A 19,927-nucleotide genomic window follows, 5' to 3' on the forward strand; every position below is an offset into this window, starting at 1 on the left:
ATAATTTGCAAGTTAATTTGGGGGAATTGAGTCTCTTCTTGATACTGAGTCATCACGTCAATGAACATAATGTATTTCTCTATTTCTTTAACCTTTACTTTCCCCCCAAGAGTCTTTGTCTTGTTCCTGACTTTAAAGAAAAACATTTTAACAGTCATTCTTAAAAACGTTTGCTGTAGAGCAACGGCCTAGTGGTTTAAGTTCAGCATGCTCTGCTTTGGTGGCCCGGGTTCAGTTCCCAGGCGCAGAACCACACCACTCGTCGGTCAGTAGCCGTGCTGTGCAGCAGCTCTCACAGAAGAACTAGAAGGACTTACAACTAGAACATGCAGCTGTGTACTGAGGCTTTGGGGAGGAAAAAAAGAAAAAGAAGAAACAGACAGGAAGATTGGCAACAGATGTTAGCTCAGGGTGAATCTTTCCCAGCCAAAAAAAAAAAAAAAAAGTTTGCCGTAGATTTTTAGTATACACCCTTTAGTAACTAAGCAAGGTTCCTTCTATTCCTATTTGCTAAGAGTTGGCTGAGAGAGTTTTTAATTGTGAATAGGTATTCAATTTTATCAAATGGTATTATAACGGAATTTTATCAATGGTATTTTATCAAATGGTTTTTCTCCTTTAATAGTTTTAATGTCAAACTATCTTTATATTCCTATGAAAAATCCAATTTTACTTTAATACATTCATGAATTTTCCAGTATTTTGTCTATTTATGCACATATATTCATCAATGTGACTGGTGTGTAATCTTCCTTTCTTACACTCTCCTCATGTGAGTTGAAAAATGTTCCTCTATCTTCTACTCTTCGATAAAATTGGCATCAGCATGCAATTATCTATTCCTTGAATGTTTAGCCAAACTCATCTAGTCCTATGGAGGACCAGGCTGTAAACTTTCAACAACTGATTCCATTTCTTTAATGGCGAAGTTTGCACTCTTGTTCCCATTCCTTGGGATAGTTTTGATAAGTCATATTTTTTTTAGGATATTGATCATTTCTGTTTTTAAAATGTATTGGCATAATACTATCTTCTTGTTTATCTTTATTATATCTGTAACTATGACTCTTTTTTCATTTCTGTTTGTGAATGCTGAGTCTTTTTTTAAGAAAAGCTTTACTAAATGTTTGTCGATTTTATTAGGTTTTTTTTCCCCCAAAGAATCCACTGGAGTGCACCTGTGCCCCACCCAGATTCCCTAGGGTCCTTCTACCCCTCTTCCAGATTCAGGGTGCTTCTGCTTCCAGTGTCCAGCATCTAAAACTCTTCTTCAGAGGACTGTCCTCAGGCTACTGGAGCCACTTTGCCCAAGAGAGAGCCAAGTGTCTGGGAATTCACACCCACTCCAGTTCACCCTTGGCCAATAACCGACAGCTGTGGCAGCGTGGAAGCCCCACCCTCGGTGGGACGGCTCGAAAGTGTAGTTCATACTTCAGAAGCCCACCGTGGGAGCTGGTCTGAAGCTGTACCTCTGCTTGGCTTCCTTTTCCCTGACTGGCTTTCACTGCCCCTCCAGCGTGAGGAGAGAGAACAGACTTTTTAATCAAGGGTAGATTAATAGGTCTGGGACACACTTCTCCTCATCTCAGAGTCTGCTTCTAAGGAGCCCGACCAGTCAGCAGTTTTATTTTTTTCCATTTCTCTATATTGTGTTTTGGTTTCTGTGACTGTTTCATCAATGTATCTCTTAATTATTTTCTTTTCTCCGCTATTTTTAGGATACTTTACTTTCTTGAATAAACGGTTAGGTCTGTAATTGTCCGTCTCCTCTTTCTAATATAATCATTTAGGGTTGTAAATTTTACTCTACCGCTTTAGCTACATCCTACAAGTTTTAATGTTACATTTTCATTATTCTTTAAGTGTAAATGTTTCCCCGCTTTCTTGATTATTTCCTCTTCGTGATCATCTTTGGTGCTGGTCACTGACGTGTCCAGTTCTCCTCTTTCTGGTCAGGGCCCCTCCTTCTTGAAGTCAGCCATGGCAATAGACGTGCTCTGGACAACATCGTATGAGTGGAAATGATGTCTGTCATTTTGGGGCAGAAAACTTTAAGAGCTACGTACTATCTGGTAATGCCCAGTGGTGGAAGCTCCATCAGGTCCCAGAGTGAGGAAAATGTGGGACCGAGCTCCCAGCTGATTACACTGGAAATGTACCCTGAGTGGGAAATAAACCTCCATTGTTTTAAGATATTGAGGGATTTCAGGTCTGTGCATTACGGCAGCATAACTTATTCTATTTTGACTGTTGCGTTGTCCAAACAGTCTTTAGAAGTGTCTTTCCGTCTCTCTAATTTCCCAAAATATAATTTCAAGTATCTTTTTCTTTTCAAGTTCATATTTTATTAGCCTCTGGTCAGAGAACACATTCTGTATGTTGCTGAGTCTTTGCTATTGTGGAGGAGATTTCCTTCGTGGTCCAGCAAGCGATCAGCTGTTGGGTTATATATCTGTAGACTAGATCAAGCTAGTTAATTGGATTGTTCAAACCTTCAATATCTTTACTAATTTTTGACCTTTTACTCTATCGATTACTAAGAGATATGTTTGTAAAAATCTGTACATACAGGGGCTGGCCCCGTGGCCGAGTGATTAAGTTCGCGCGCTCCGCTGCAGGCGGCCCAGTGTTTCGTTGGTTCGAATCCTGGGCGCGGACATGGCACTGCTCATCAGACCACGCTGAGGCAGCGTCCCACGTGCCACAACTAGAAGAACCCACAACGAAGAATACACAACTATGTACCGGGGGGCTTTGGGGAGAAAAAGGAAAAAATAAAATCTTAAAAAAAAAAAAATCTGTACATACGGATTTTCAAATTTCTCTTTATAAATCAATCGATTTCTGCTTTAAATATATTTGAGGCCATATTATTCCGTACACGCACATGGTGAATTGTCTGTGGTAGGTTATGAAATGACCTTCTTTATGCCTACTAATGCATTTTGTCTTAAAATCTATTTATCAGAGTAGTTGCGTCCACCAGGCGCAACTCCCAAACTCCCAAAAGGAGACTTTCATGGGGATGTCGTTTTAAAAGAAAAAAATGTAACAAATCCAGGCACACTGTAAATCCTCCTGCCCAAGGCTGACACTGTAGGCAACTTCGTTTCCCTTCCATTAAAGGTGGGGACCCACCCTGCTTTCTCAGAAACAGCACCGAGATGTCTCCTGGCTCCTGTTAAACGGGCCGCGCTTCGTGCACCAAAGAGTTTGCTGGAACTATTCCTCTCCTGTGAAAAGAAAAACCACGCATATTCAGAAGCACAGTTCTTTGAATGGGCCCCAGATGGAATGCGTTACTGTCCTTCCTCCCATCCCTTAATAAATCCTTGTAATTAAATAACAAGGATTTTTTTTTATCTTCATTCATGCAGAAGTTAGAAGAGGCTTTTCTCAGCATAGAAAGTGAGAGGTGAGAGCTGAGAGGATGGGGGTGAGCGAGGTGGTTGTTTTGTCATGCTGAGGTGAAGCAGGAAGGCTGTGTTCAAGGTGGACACAGCAGGGCTTGTCCGAGAAAGCTCACTGACCTTAGGCTTCTGCTGTATTGGTTGCTCAGAGAAAAGAAGGCTGTGTGGTTAAGCGCATGGGCCTCAGTGACACAGACCTTGGTTTGTTCCCTCTCTCTGCAATGCAGTAGCTGTGTGATGCTAGGCAAATTGCTTAACGTCTCTGAACTTCAGTTTGCTCATCACAAAACAAGAATAATTCTTCCTACATCAAAGAGTTGTTATGAATGTAAAATGAGAAACGCGTTAAGCCCTAGGCACTGTACCTGGAACACAGTAAGTAGCTATAATTAATAATCACACGCAGTAAGAGCTATTGTTATTGTTTGTGGAGAACAGAACTAGCACCGTTTAACAAGGAGATGCAAGGTATGAAGTTGTGCTGAGGGGCTTGCAGACCAAAACAGTTTCTCATCCTTGATCTTATCATGATGTCTTTCCTTCCCCACTAAAAAGCCACCACCTACGGGCCCTCCGGTGACCTGTGTTCGACCTCCTCAGGGAATCCTGGTGCTAAGGATGGGGGATAAGGCAGGAGCTATCTCACGAATTAAGCAGGATTTGCTAAGGGGACCAAAACACATTGGCAGCCAGGGTCACATCTGATAAACCAGCTGCTGAGAGACTCAGACAGAGGACAGGTAGGTTTGGAGGAGGGGAGGGCAGCATGAGGTGGGGAATGTCCATGGCACAGAGCCATCCTGCAGGGGCAGCCTGGGAGACAGGCGCCCAGCGACCATGGAACAGGAAGGGGCAACGGCCCTCCAAATGGGGAGGAGGGGAGGAGGGGAGTCCAACGTTGCCAGCTTTAAACTTTTGCTTTAGGTGAGAACTAAAGAAAAGATAAATATTTTGGAAATTGGAGCCATTTCTAAGATTCCTAGTGCATGATCCGGTTGTGTGAAAATTCATGAGTAAGCATGAATCCTCATCCTGCATTTCATTTAAGGCTTAAGTTGGGCTGAATATAAGAAAGACGAGCAGGAAATCGTAAGCCCCTGCGACGGAGCAGGGAAGGCCTCACGGGCAGCCACGGCCCCGTTCACCCCGCTGACGCCATCCTGCACTGCAGCCCTGGGCCTCGCCCCAGGCGTGTGCCTCAGGTCAGAAGGTGAAGGCCACTCTGCTGCATGAGGACCTGCCAGAGGCCCCAAGAACATCCCAGTCCTGGGCCTGAGCAAAGCAGCTGCCCAACAATAGGTACTGTGTCTGTTTTCTATTCAGGACAAGGGAACTGCCCCGGGTGAGTGAGCTAAAGCCCCAGGGAGACAGCTGTTGATCCAGTGTTAGGAAAGGCTTCCTCACAGTCCGGGCTGTTCAAGGACAGAGTGTAAGGTGGTAAGACCCCCATCACCGAGGGGGTTTCAAGCACAGGTGGGCTTGCAGAAATTCAGATATTAAAGAGGAAGTTGGACTCGATGAGCTTAAAATTCACTTCCAGTTTTCCAGTCCTGTGAAATCAGAAGGCACGACCTCCAATTATAACCAAGCTCCAGTTTAACATAGAAAACCAAAATTGTGGAAATAGCAGATCCAAAGCAACATACAATAAACCAGATTAAAGGCCTGAAAACTCAGCACAGAAATTCCAAAACGCAGCTCTCCTGAGAATATTCCAGAAAAACTTGCAATTTCTTCACACCTGCAGAAGATTCATCCCTTTGCATAAGCAATAATTAGGCTGGGCTCGTGGTAGGATGATGAAGAGGATGTACACAGATGGTTTAGAGCCAGAGGAATTGGTACCCAAACTTGCATGCAGTCCCCCCCGATTCCTACTTAAATGAAGTACAGAACACGATGCTTTCCAAGAAAAAAACAATAATAACCTCAAACAAACAGTTGCTTTGCCATCTCATGAGAAAAATCCGACCTGCTGGAACACTGCCCTCTGCACTAGTGCGCACTGCACGTCTATTCTCCATAGTTTGCTTGGCGATAAATCAGAATTCGAAGGCATGGCTTACCAGACTGTTAGTTCAGAAGATAGAATCTGTAGCCTCATGATTTCCCACGGGCTTTGAAAACATTACTTATTCATTCTTCATTTCCAACGGCGTCTGAGGAGCAGATTAGAAAAGGTACTCTTCATCATACTAACATGCATCAGCTTGAAACGGGAAATAGAGATACAAATTAACCAGAGCCTCGCTCCTCCGGGTGGTCCAAAGCCCAGCAGCACTGCGACCACCTGGGAGCTCTTTGGCAAGGCAGAGTCACAGCTCCTCCCCCCGCACCCCCAGGTCTGCTGAATCCGAATCTGCTTTTTAACAAGATCCTCCATAATTCTTACGTTCCTTAAAATTGGAGAAGTCCGAAACGAGGGAACAGCGGTTCTGTGGCTCACCTTCTGACCTTCACCCCCTGGAAGATTTCAGAAGAAACAGCAGCCTCTGGAAAACAAAAAGGGGAGAAAATTGCTCAGACTGTCATCCCTAATGGAATCAGCGATCAAGCGTTTGCACGGTTTTAGAAAATTTCCTAGTGCTGACATGGTAACAGCCATGCTTAAAACGAGCTGGGAGAGCCTGTACTTGTTCTGACCCAAATCAGCTGATGAGTCTTGGTTCATTACCAGACTTCAGGGAAAGGAGAGAAAAGCCTTCAACTAGTGTCCCTACAAGGAAAGGCGGCTGTTTCTCATAAACTGCAATGAAGGAGCCGGGCAGGGCCGTATCCTTCATCACCTGCAACCTCTCGCCTCCCTGTCGGCAGAGAGAAATCCTCTCCTGCTGGGGTGACTCCTGAGGCACCAGTACCCGCAGGAGGGCGTGAATGTGGTGGTCGGGGGGTGGCGGCAGGGTGAGAAATATAAAAAACTAAAATCAATTATTTCCTAGAATACTTCCTCCATTCAAGAAGGCCATTGATTGCAGAAACCTCCCAGATTTAATTACAGCTTTCCAGGAGAAGTGATCAACACTTCTTTATGTAAGTCACAGACATGTCCCCATTTTAAAAAGGGACATTGTGGAGGGCAGGGTTTGTGGCCTTGTATCTTAAAATTAAGAAAACTTGGCAAACCGGTGTGTAACAATGTCATTGGCCAGTTTTGCTAACGGATGTTAGCCATCAAGTCTTTACGTTGCTCCCTGAAAATGCACGGGAAAAAGGATGTTAGCTCTTTTCCACAGGCATCTGTTTTGCTGCAGGACTGAAATACAATCTGCAGGGCTTCAAGGAAGAGAAATACCAAGACTCCACCCTCTCCAAATAAATTCAGACTGAAAATCTGATAAATCTAAGAGCTCTGTGTTCCTGCAAAACTTGGCTTTTCCTGAGTCTGATCACCTCACGATCCAGACTTGATGAGGAAAGGCCGTACACCCTGGGTGCGTATGTGTGGGGAACAGGGGTGGGGCGTTGGACAGAAGCAGAGAGAGAAACTGAAGTCCTAAACGGGGGCCAGAAGTTGTCCCCCAAACACGTAGGGAGTGAGTGAAATTCTGACTCCAGAACAGGCAAGGGCAGTGCCTTCCTCTCTACCACACCCCCTCCTCCGACCATTCGCGGCCCTCTGGAGTAACAGTCAAGCTCTTTCTCATGAGCAACCTCCTCTGCTGCCAGCCCTGACATGAGAAGAGCACACCAATTAGGCGCTGCAGCCAGTGCCACCAGGAAATCCCAGGTGAGAGACCTGGAGCCTGCCCAATTCAGACACCGCGGCCCCGTCCTGCCTGGGCACAAACTCCTCAGCCAGCCATCGCCGCCTGTCCCCGAATTCACAGTGAATCATGTTGGCTCATAGAGAAGTACTTTCTTCTATGGCCTTCTGGAAAGTTGTTTTCTGTGTTTTTTTGCTTTTAAATTGTATAAAATTATATAATAATTTTAAGTGTAAAATTATATAAATACTAGGATTTTCCACAACCTAAATTTACCACAGAGAAAGTCAGAAGGAAGAATCCTGTAGGTTAATGGGTGGAAAAGTCTGTGTCGCAAGGAACTGTAATCATATTTGCTTTCATAGACCTTTGTCTGAATTAAAAAACACAGAAAAATCCAGTTGGATATGTATAAATTACGAAAGTTTTTTGAGGAATTCCACATAGAGGCCTCAAGCTTTCAAGGACAGACATGGTCACTGGTTTCTCTTTCCCCTGAATCCTAAAGCTCCCTCTAGTGACCAAGAACCTAACAAGGCCGGAGGGACAGAAAAAAAAGTCTTCTAAGGCGTCTTGACTTTGCATAGCACCTTGAAGTTTCTATAGCCTTGCCACCTACATCTGATCATTTAACGCAAAATCTAAAAGTAAAAGTACCTTTCCCCCCCATTTCACAGGTAAGTAAACTGAGGCTCGAATGGGCCAAGCCTTGTACAAGGTCACGTGGCTGGTAACAAGGGAACTGGAGACCAGGCCTCCCGTGTCTTTGCACCGCACTGCCTCCTGCTCTGCGACAATGGTGTAGTCGCCCATGACTATTCTCACAGAAAGCACCCAGGGGAGCATTCTCACAGGGTTTATGCAAGTGATTCTTGACTTTCAGGGGCTCCCTCAAGAATCGTATGAGAGTTAAGGGTCCAGACGTCCCCATTTTTCTGCACAACATCAGAAGGTCCACACACCACCTGGTAGGGTCCCTCCCGACCCCCTCTAGGACTCGACCACTCCGGGTTAGGAAGCCATCGGCTCCACTGGATGTAACCCTGAGATGTCAGGAACTCACAGAGTATGAACTCTGAAGTCCTTTGCTCTTCCCTTAATTACGATGTTTTCCATGCTTATCCAGTTATCTCTTCAGCCTGTTGTTCAGAGTATTTAAATGGATTGAACAAATTAGTATATATTTGCTAACATTTAAAGACAAGCCTGTGGATGTTGCCATCAAGGCATTCTAGCATTCCCACAGGCACGCCCAGGATTAGGGACAAACTGAGATGTTTCTAGGAAAGCAGCAATTTGCGGAGGCCCTTTTTCAAATGTGAAAGCTATCACAGTCTCACAGGCTCTGTGGAGACTCTGAAGAAGCGACACGGTGAACAGAGAAAGGACGTTCCGGTAACGAACACCAGCACTGCCGCTGACCTCTCAGCCCTTTTCGTCCTGGCACTTCCCAGAGCTGTGGAAAAGCCTCAACGAACGGTGATGGTTTGCTGGTTCACGCAAGTCTCTTCCACGGAAGCTCCCTGAGGGGGGACCATGTCTGCATCCCTCAGTCGTATTCCCAACATCCTACTTGGACTCTGGGACTACTGCACACTATCAGGTGTTTGATGGATGAGTAGGTGAACGGTTGTCGCTGAGTCAGCTCCTCTGGGAACCTGCTCTTGTCCCTCCCTGATTAATCCGTGGCCTCCAGTTGCCCGGGACATTCCCCTAGCAGGCCCCACACAGGCAGCCTCAGGGTCGGGATACTTGGCTGCTCTTAAGAAAGTTCTGTTCTCTATTCTGTGACCCACACCCACAGTCTGGCCTGGGTGGCGAGCAAACCTAAGCAATGACAACAGCTCCCTGCCTCAGCCCTCCCAGAAAGGACAGCACACTTTAAAAGGTATATATTAAAATTTGACTAAAAATGCAGCACTCGAGTGACTAGAACATTCAGCCATCAAGGCAGACTCTTCAGAATCCACCTGAGCTGGGAAGGCTTTCTCGGGTCATCTCACACCTTCTACGCAGCAGGCCCTTCCACACCTCTGAGCTTTGGTCCTGTGACCTCCGCTGACTTCTCATCAACCCTGCCTGCCCGGGGAGTGTCACCTCAGGGGGGTCTTCTCCAGCTGTCCTGGCTGGCAGCTCTCACCTGTTGGGAGCAGAGTTCACTGCGTTAGGCCTATGCAATGGGACTCTCAGAATTACGCATGTTGCTGCCCGCCCCCCACCACCACCACCACGTGCAGGAGGCCCCATGAGGGGTGCAGGAGTTGCTAAATTCAGGAATGAATTGGTTCATTCTCCAGTTTGTTGGGCTTATCTTGATTCTGGCAAATCCAATTTTTTCAGCCGTTACAAGCAACCTCTGGTGAAAGGCCAGGGGCCTCCCGGTGAGGATGGGGTCCAAGCCAGGCAACACAATGCTTCCAGTCGGGGCTGGGGCTCGGCTCGGCTCGCTGGTCTCTCCACACACAGCGCTCTTTTCCCAAGCTCCCTGCGAGCTATCTTAATTGTTGAGCACCACCTTTGAGGGTTTTGCCATATCAAAGTAGCACCTGAGCTAATATTTACTGACAACTTTTCTTCAAATTAACTCAATTTTTAAACAGCTCTTTTGCTTTTTAAGTAACATCCACGAAATATTAGGTTATACTAATTAGGTTGTGCTAATTGTTTTTTCCTAATATCCAGTCAAATAAAAACAAAACTATTAAAATAAAAAAAAGTTTGCATTAAAATAAACTCATAACTATCAAAATTTTAAAAACCACCTCGCCTATGCACCCAGAACCGCCTCCGGGGTATCGACAGCGGCATGCCTGCTCCCCTCAAAGGTGACTTCTTTCCCAGCCTCCGCCACCCTCCCCAGGTCTCTACCAAACTGGCCCCTTCATTCAGGGCAGACCCCCTCATCTCCTGCAGTCTTGAACAGAGAGTCCCCCAGACTGGAATTCCCTCAAGCTTCTCACGGCACCTTCCCGCTCCATACACAGCCCTGGGGGCATCCCCGCTTCTGCCTCCTCCTCCCCTCTTAGGGCCCTGCTTCTCAGAAGAGCAGGCGCCCTCCATTCTGCTCCAGAACTGGCTGCTCGCTCGTGTCACGAAGCCCATCCCTTTGCGGCGCAAGGATCTTACTCCGCCAGTTGAGTTCCCCCTTGCTTGTATGTATCTTAATTATTTTAAATTGTGAAATATATCATGCATACAAAAGCATATAAATATATCTGTTCAGATAAACAGTAATAAAAATACAGGCGCATGTGTGCCTATCGCCCTGCTTTCGTACCTCTCCATCGTACCCCCTGCCACTGAAGAGAAATCTGTGGCCTTTATAGTTTCAACACCAATGTATGTAGGCTTAAGCGACGTCTTATTTAGCTTTGCTTAGTTTTAAGTTTTATGTAAATATAATCATACTGATTTATATGCTCTGACTCACTTCTTTTATTCACTATTACACATTTGGCGATTTACCCCTTTTGGTGTGTGCAGCCAGAGTTCCTTTGTTTTCCCTTCCGTTGAGTGTTTCATTTCTTGACGAACCCACAAGCTTCCTTCCTTTTTATTTCCGTAGAATATTTCCTGACGTGACTAATCCACAATTAATTTATCGTATTACTGTTGTTGGATAGCTGAGCTGTTTTCAGCTTCTTCTTATTATAAGCAATACTATTTAGACACTCCTGTAGTTGCGTGTTAAGAATTTCCTTTGGGCAGTGGCTTTCAAAAGTTTTTGAACACAACTTATGATAAGAAATACATTTTACGACATAACCCCAAATGATTAACAGAACACAAAAGCTTACTATTAACAATCCCAAAAAATTAACAAAAGAAATACACATAACCTTACTATCAGCAATGTGTTCTGAGGTTTTCTGTTTCTATTCTGTTCTGTTTAATTTCCTCATATCCTGCTCTAGGTTTTTTGTTTGTTTGTTTTTTAAAAAACGCTGGTTCACCCACCAGTGTGATCTGACTCCAATCAGGAAAAATCAAAACTGCATTCAGACATATACCCGGGAGTAACATTGCTGGCTTGCAAAGCACGTGCCCGTTTTAGCTTTCCCAGGTAATGATAAACCGTGTTTCAATGGGACGCCCTCAATTTATACTTCCACCAACAGGACATGTCAGTTACATTGCTCCATGGCCTTGCTAACTTGGTGACAAATGAACTTTTAAAATTTTTTCCAATTTGTTGATATTACATGGTAGCTCATTGTGGTTTTAACTTACATTTCCACGGTTACTAATGAAACAGAGCATACTTTCCCAAGTTTATGAGTCATTTGTGTTTCCTCTTCCATGAAATGTCTGTTTATATATTTTGGCCATTTTCTACTAGGATATCTACATCGTATATATGCATAAATGTCCTTTATATTTCCTAGGTGCTAATCGTTTGTTGGAAATGAGTTGCAAATACCATCTCCCACTTAAGATTTGTTTTTAACTTTGTTGTATTTTTGATGAACTGAAGTTATGTAATATAGTTGAATTTATCAATCTTTTCCTCTATAAACACATTTGCATTTTTTTTGTTTGTTGTTTCGTGTTTTAAGAACTCCTTCTGTATCAAGAGATTGTGTTAAATCACAGTCTTCTAAAAGCTCTGTGCTTATGCTTTCACAGTTAAGTCTTTCATCCACTGAAAATGGATTTTCCTATATGGTACAGGGTCAGAATCCAGTTTTATTTTTTAAGTCTACGTACATCATGCCAGCACCATTTATTGAAGAGCTGATCTTTTCTTCAGTGATCTGCAATGACTCTCCCGTGAATCAAGCTTGCACGCGGGAGTGGGTTTGTTTCTAGGCTCTCTATTCTGATCCGTGGATCTATTTGTCTACCTCTGGGTCAATACAATGTCTTATTCATTATAGCTTTCTGATGAGTCCTGAATCTTGGGAAGGCAAGCCGCTCCACACCTGGTTCTTCTTCACAAGTTTCTGTTCTATTTTTGACCTTTTTCTCTTCCACATAAATTTTAGAATCACCTTTTCAAGTTGCTCTCAAAACCCGTGTGGATTTTGTTTGAAAGCACCCTGAAAGGATAGATCTGCAGATACTTGGCATTTTTACAACGTTGAGGTTTTTTGTTCTAGGTTATGGTCTATCTCTCTTCATTTACGTTGTTTTTAATGATATTCAATAATGTTTTATAATTTCTCCATTAAGGGCTTTATATTCCTTGGAATGTTATACTTTGTTTTGATATTGTAAAAAGGCAGCTACCTGCTGCCAGTGACTAGAAGTGCATCTGACTTTTCTCTATTAATCCCATATCCAGCCACTTTGCCTAACTCTGTCATAAGTAGAATGATTTCTCTGTAGAACCTTTTAGAATTTTTCAGCATCAGTAATGATCTTTATTTCTTTTTCTTATCTTACTCACCGGCCTGGAGATGCAGTGGATTCAGGTGCTAGCTAACCTCTCTGTCTTCCTCCCGATCTCAAAATAAATACTTTCAACATTTTTCCATAAAACGTATTTGCTGTATGTTTTTGTAGTTGCCCTTATCAAATTAAGGAAGTTCCTTTCTATAGTAAGCGTTTTTATTATTTCAGCTATCAGTTTTGATAATTCTTACTTGTGGCTCCTTCTTTCTTTGTCTATTTTTTTAAAAATTTCTTAAGACTATTGCGGTGTAGTTCAGACACAATAAACTTCACATATTTAAGATGTAGAATTTGATAAATTTTGACATATGCATATATCTGTGAAACACCACCACAATCAGGATAATGGACATAACCATTACCCCCCAAATTTTCTCCTACTCTTTATAAATCATCCCTCAAGAACTTCCCTGCTAGTCCCAACACCCCGTCCCCAAGTGACCACTGCTTTCTGTCAGTGTAGATTAGCTTGCAGTTCCTAGAATTTCACATAAATGCAATCATGCAGTACGTGTTCTTTTTAGTCTGGCTCCTTTTACAAAGTACAGTTATGCTGAGGTTCATCTATGTTGTCTGCCTGTAGTATATTCTTTTTTATTGCTGAGTAGTATTCCATTGTGTGAGACACAACAATTGGTTTATCGTACAATGATGGACATTGAGTTATTTTCAGGTTTTGGCTATTAAATGTCCTTGAAACTTCTGGGGTGCAGTTCAGTAACTTGGAAACTATTTGATTCTGTTGGTCTTGCTTTTAAGCTTTGCTCTGTGAGACCACAGAAGTATTTATTCACGGACCGGTCTTGTCCACTCCTGAGGCAAAGCTCTCCTGAGTGCTCTGTTGATGGTATGATTCTGAGGTCTCCGTCTCTGGCTGGGGTGAGCCTTGGGGATTGGATCCTGTAATCCTTTTAGGTTGTTCTTTCCCCACCTCAGGTAGTTTTCTCACAGGTATGCCTGATCAGTGCTTAGCTAAAAACTTGAGAGAGACACTGTGCAGATCTCCAGAGTGCTCTTTCTGTGCAGCTCTGCCCTCTCCGGTACACTGCCCTGTGACCCCCGTCACCTTGCACGTCCAGCTCCACCTCCTCGCCCGAGTCCGCTGCTGCTCTCAGCCTGGGTCCCACTTCCCAGTTTCCAGGTGGAAACTGAGCAATTGTAGGGCCCACCTGGCTTGTTTCCCACCCTTTTGCGATCACTGTCTTTCCTTGCCTAATGCCCAAAGTCTGAAAAACTGGTTTCATGTATTTTTTTCCTTTTTTTTTTAGTTATTTCAGGTGGGAGGATACATCAGGTCCCTGTTACACCATCTTGGCTGGAAGCAAAAGTCTGGAACGGTGGCCTCGTGTGTTATGTGACTTTGAACTGTGAGCTGCAAATTTCCCTTAGAACTTTGGGGTAGTTCTTAGAGGCTTGATTTAGAGCTGATTTCCCTCAGAAAGGATTTATATTTGCTTTTGTCAGTGACTTGAAGACACTATCAGTCAAGGATCACTTTAAAATTAAATTATTTGAGTTGTGCAAACAAGTGAGTCTTACAAATTCTCAGGCGGTATTGCCCGCTTCCACCACTGTTACCTCCCTCCTTGTCCACTTTTCCATGGTCTTCATTCTTTGAGCCCTGACTTTCCATGTGTTTCTCCTCCTGGAAACGCTGCACGGGCAGGACCTGGGTGCTACGTCCTGGACCCCACACTCCATGCAGCCATCAAAAGGAAGACTTAGCATCTGCAGGGTTCTGAAAACCTCAGAACGAAAGCCAGCTTCAGGGCTGGTTTATTGCCCAGGGTTCCTTCTTCCATGTCACTGTAGGCATCAGGACATTCCTTAATTTCATGTCAGTTCAGCCATTTCTGTTTAAAATGTCCCTCCTGAATTTTCGCAGTTTCCGTTCCAGACCGTCTGCTCTGACGCGCTCCCGCATCAGAACGCTCACGCCTTCTCAGCCTCTGCCTCTCCACCGGCTGCTCCTCCTCAGCCAGTAACACGTTCAGGGATCCATCACCTTCCAGAGCACTGGCTCCCCGCGGAGCCTCTCCTCGGCTGCAGCCCTGTCTCACACTTGCCAAGTTTTTAAAAGGTGTTGTCTACAGAAGTCTCTGTTTTCTAACCTTTGATTCGAATCTTTAATGGGTCCATCTCCGATAAAACTGATCTTTAGAAAACCACCACTGATGACCTCCACCTTCCAAATCCAATAGGCATTTTTTAATTTCTTACTTAACTAATCTGTAATATGGGGCACTTTTGCTCATTCTATCCTCGTTGGCTTCTTTTGCGTCGTTCTTTCTAATTCTGCTTCTGCCTCCGCAATCGTTTCTTCTCTGGGTCCCCTTCCTCTGTTCGTTTCTTTTCAGTGCTCTGCAAAGGTTCTTCCCTGATTTTCTCTTTGTTGCATCACCCTTCACCAAGTCTCATGAACCACATACTACTAGGTGCCAACCCCAGAACACTTCTTCCTCTCTTCCTCCCTCCTAAGTAAAAATCTCATTTTTATCTGGCACATTGCTGCCCAGAATGACTTATTTCCCAGCCTTACTAGCAGTTAAATAGAGCCATGTGACAAAGTTATGGCTAATGACATAGAAATGTGGTATGGGATTTCCAGGAAGACTACTTTAAGGAAAGTGATTCAGCTGGGAGGGGCCCATCTCTGTGCTTCTGTCTTTTCTGCACCTTCTGTCCTACAACGTGGACATAGTGATGACTGGAGCTCCAGAATCCATCTTGGAACAAGAGGTAATTTTGAGGTTGGAAGCTATGCAGTAAGAGGCTAAAGCAGAAAGATAGGAGCATAGCTTCCTGCTGACCCCATGGAGCCAAATCATCTGCCTCTGGACTTCCCTTATGGGAGAGAAGTAATCCTCTGAGTTTAAGCCTTTGTTATTCTGGAGGACAGGGGCAGTGTTACAAACAGCAAGTGTAGGCCTCAGTAGTGCCTCTGCCAACTGTGAAACCTCAGTCATCCGGATCTTTTCGCTCCCGTGCCTCCCACATCAAACAAACCTTGCTGATTTTGACCCCTAAGTATCTCTCAAATCTCCCCTTACCTCTCATTTCAAACCAGGGGAGTCTAACTTCAAGGGCTCAATGTTTTTTGCTTAGGCTAACACAGTGACTACTGAAGTAAGTTTTCTAAAACATAAGCCTGTCGTGTCTCTCACCCGCTTAACCCCACACAAGCTCATTATCTATGGAATAAAGTCGAAAGCCCTGAGCATCGTTTCATTGGCCCTTCACAATCAGATACCTGCCTGCTTTCCTTCCCTCCCACTTCAGACTTTACTGCCAATGAAACATCTTATACGATGGGTCCTTATTTATCAAACACACCAGGTGGCTCCAGGCCCTCTGCCTTCTGACATGTGGCTTTTCTGCAGGGTGCCCTTCCCCTTGAGTTCATCTGACTAACTCTTTCTGTCCTTTAATTTCCAGTTCATATATTAGCTCATTCACTCATCTTCTCTGATGTTCTCCATCCCTCCCCACACTTCCTTCTCTCTATCGTCTCTATATCTTGTGCATATTTCTATCACTGAATTTATTATGCAATAATTTTTTGTTTACATTCTTGCCTTCCCTCCTATACAATGACCTTTGAGGATGGGAAAAAACGCTGATCTCTGTAGGCCCAGCAAATAGTATAGTGAAATTCCTAGCTCTTAACATAAGTCTAAAACTATATACTGAATAAATGAAAATGTTTTATGAAAATTAAGCAGAAATAAATGTGAAGCATAATAATTTTGATGACTCTCAAGAAAGAAAGTTTTCTCTAAAAACTGAAGACATGGGCAATGGTGTTTTAATGAATTTGATACAGACAAAAAAATTACGAGTAAAATGAGTATAACAAAAGTATCTACTTGGCTGTGGTGTTGAGCAAATTCTGGGAGCTATGCTCATAAAGGGCTCTGCGAGGTGCCTAGAACATAGTCGGCCCCACTAGTTTTAGCTACCACGGTTATGATTATCATTAATGCGTAACTGTGTCATAGAGTCCCAAAAACAAGGTTATGAGCGTTACAGAAATCCTCGTGTGGTAGGGAAACACCTAAGACAGCCTTAAGAGTCTGCAGGGAAATTCATTTCACAAATGTGAAAAACAGGGGGTTTCCTTCCTGAAAATGAGTCGGCTTCCTGAAGTGGGAGTTAGTGCTTGGGAGTGGAAGGGAGTCATTTATTTGCATGAGACCATTTGGTTGTTGAAATTGGAGCCATAAAGCCAGTTATGTGACTCACCTTTCTTTTAACCTGCGTGAGTAGCCAAGACTCTGAATCTCCTTCAAGAACTCAAACCGTATTTCCAAGAAGTTGAGCTTCAGTGTTTCTTGCATTTTATATAAATGTATGTATAAACACAGCAGTGTTTCAGCAGGATATGGGAGCAGCGTGCGTGGGAATTAAACAACGGACACATTGTCTGGGTTTTCTCTGCTCTGAGAGATTAAAGGGATGATCGTGGCTTCACACATACTGCGTGTTTGTGCAGTAATTATGCTTTACAATCGGATCTGCTTTCTCCGTTGATGCCAAAGATTCTTTTTTAGAATGTGATAAACCGTTTTGGCTCCAGTATACCAGTTCCAAACATTCCTTGGCCTTTTTATGCTTAATGATGGAGTTTTAAAAGTTACACTTTGTACAACTCTGTGGGGGGGGTGGAGCGGGGGATGTCTGTGTGTTGGGGCCATGGACAGGCGAGCAAAAGGGAAATGGGGCTCGGAGGACTGACTATATTTTAAAAGTAAACTCACATGGCAACTATTCATAGTCAAAAATGATAGATAAAATTATGCAAAAGAAAAACTGTCCCAGAAAGATAAAATTGGGCAAAAGAAAACCATCCCAAAACATAATTTTAAGATTCTTACTGACTAAATTCATTTAGGTGACGACAAAACCTAGTTACACACAAACATGTGGCTACATTTCTAGATATGATTGCCTCTCGTTCTTCATGCTTTGTCTCAGCACATCCGCTTGACTGGCCCCAGGAGAGAAAAAAAGCAGAATGGTTCTAATGTATCATACACAATGGAGTTGAAATCAAATTTGCTAAAATTAGTTTCCTCTTTTTGGATTTCACTCTGATGCATAGGTTTAGGCCCCATGAACATGGCATTTGTTTTACTCTTGTCCTTCTCCAATATTTATTAGTAAAGGCATCATGAGAAAAGGGAAGAATTACTGTTACTCTGACATCCTGCAAACATTTCCCTTTCTCTAGGTACCAATGACATAATTACTATTATCAACGCCTATTGTCAGCTGTGATGCTAGGTATTTTGAAACCGAGTTCTACCATTAACTAGCAAGTTAGCTTCTCTACACTAATGTTTTCTTGAGCATAAAAATGGAAATATTAAAAGTGCCTATGTACTGGAGTTGTGATGAAATGCAAATTAAGAAAGTGCTTAGAATAATGCCTGGTGCACAGTAAACACTCAATAAATGCTCAGTATTCTTATTATTATTTACTATTTTTAAAATTACTCCTTAGAACCACCCTTTGAAGATGTTATAATCCCATTTTACAGACAAGGACGTTGAAGCTCAGAGGCTAAGAAATGTGCTGAAAGTTGCTCAGCTGATGAGCACTGCGGCTGGACATCGACCCCATGGCTGCATGCCCTTGCAGCCACGTTCCGCGTCAGGCACACTGCCTCCTCAGGCTGAGAGCTTGTCCGTCTTCCTTAGGCACATGATCTTAACCCCTCTGTGCCTCAGTTTCCTCATCTGTAAAATGGGGATAATAGTAATGCCTGCTTCCCAGGGTTGTTAAAATAAGCATTCAATAAATATTATTATTCTGATGTTTGTCCAGTGATGACATCCCTTCCTTAAACTTAGGCCTACCTTGAGACTTTCCATGAAAGTTAAGAAAAAAACCATGACTGGCTACACAATAAAGTGACGACCAGCTTTAACCTCGTCTTTCACCCAGTGACATGATCATTATACGAAAGGTCCTTTAATCTGCTGAACATTTTATTTCTAAATTTCTCTTTGAACCTCTCTTGGAAGAACCCTAACATCTTTATGTAAGAATAACAGACTCAAACCACCTGAAATAACAAAAGTGGGGATTTTTTAAAGGGGATCTGTTTGTTCTGGAATGCCATGAAAGAAGTTAGCTAATTCAGCAGATTACTAGCTTCAAAGCAGTTCGACTTGACCAATTTGGAAGCCAAAACAGTCCTCATGGTCAGCATACAAATATGAATTTAACAACTGGCCTGACGAGTGCCTTATAGAAGTCGTATGTCAGAGAAAAGGATTAAGAGGCCACTCCGTTTGGACGGGAGTCTACTTTATGATTGCTCACTTGTCCTTTCGACAGCCAGAGTTAGTATTTTATGTGGTTTGGTCTGGCTGAAGTTGTTACTCCCAGTTGGACCCTTTTTTTTATGAAACATGACTTCGCCTTCCTTTTCTTAAATAGCTAAGTATTTCAAACGACATTCTAAAATCCAGAGGACCGAACAGGGCAGTCTTCACAAACAAGCTTGTCAAAACTAAAACTTGTGAAAACAAAAACTGAACTCCTACAAGGAATTAAGCGCCAAGTCTTTCATCAAAGGATTGCTTATCACATGGGCATCATCAGCTCTTGATTATATACATTAGTGGAGGGGACCAGTGACCCAGATAATCCAAAAATCATGTATTTGATTCTGGAATGTGTTTTGGTATTTACACTTGACGCGGGGTATGTATATCTGGAGCCTTGGGATTGGAAATGGAAACAAAATAATGAGGTCACACTGTTTGACTCAAGGAGCCGGGAACAGCAGCGCAGATGCTCACCCTTGAGTTTGTCTCCAGCTGCATGTGCTCTCAGCTCTACCAGGAGTTCAGGCTTCCTTTGCCAGACTCAACGTGCGCAGACCTTGCCCTCTTCCACCTGCAATGTTTGTGGCTTGTATCTTCCGTTAAGTGAGGGAGAAAATTGTGTGGGAGTGGAAAAGCCCCCCTTTCTAATGCCACTGGGGCCCCACAATGTATGAAATAAGAAAAAAATAGATATTGGATGGTCTTCAATAGGGCACAGCACAGCACTGCACTGCATACCCTCGTTTTCCTTTCCTCGCCAGCTGGCCCCCGTGAGGGTTAGATGCCGTGCTGGGACACAGCATCCAAACTCGTCCTTGGCGCATGTTTAGTTCTGTATAAATGACAACTCCATTTTATTAGCTTGCGGTTGAAGGCAGCTCTGCTTCTACCAAATCACATGGTGAATTTTCAATCTATAGAGAAGAAGTAAAGATAATCCCACACGGAAAACACATTGCAAACATCTTTCAGAATATATGAAAAACACCACTGCTCCACTACCCAAGCAGGGCCTTCCTAAAGTAATATATTTAAGAAAGGTAAGATGTCAAAAGGTCAAGAGGGAGGAAAGCATTGTAATGG

The 19,927-nt window shown here is 43.5% G+C and overlaps 1 long non-coding RNA gene across 2 annotated transcripts in view; it reads right to left on the minus strand.

The window, feature by feature from the left end:
* Positions 1-3,095: 3,095 nt before the first annotated feature.
* The window catches only part of LOC106824920 (uncharacterized), a 35,601-nt gene continuing 18,769 nt past the window's right edge, over positions 3,096-19,927 (minus strand). Inside the window, exons 2-4 of one of the 2 annotated variants that reach the window (XR_011495966.1) lie at positions 5,477-5,902; positions 3,531-3,714; positions 3,096-3,233 (exon numbers count right to left, since the gene is read on the minus strand). This is a non-coding gene — a long non-coding RNA (uncharacterized lncRNA). Of the gene's footprint in view, positions 3,234-3,530; positions 3,715-5,476; positions 6,446-19,927 lie in introns of those variants that run through there. The other variant, XR_011495965.1, reaches the window with a different exon arrangement.

Source organism: Equus asinus, chromosome 20, assembly GCF_041296235.1.
Source record: "Equus asinus isolate D_3611 breed Donkey chromosome 20, EquAss-T2T_v2, whole genome shotgun sequence".
Taxonomy (NCBI): domain Eukaryota; kingdom Metazoa; phylum Chordata; class Mammalia; order Perissodactyla; family Equidae; genus Equus; species Equus asinus.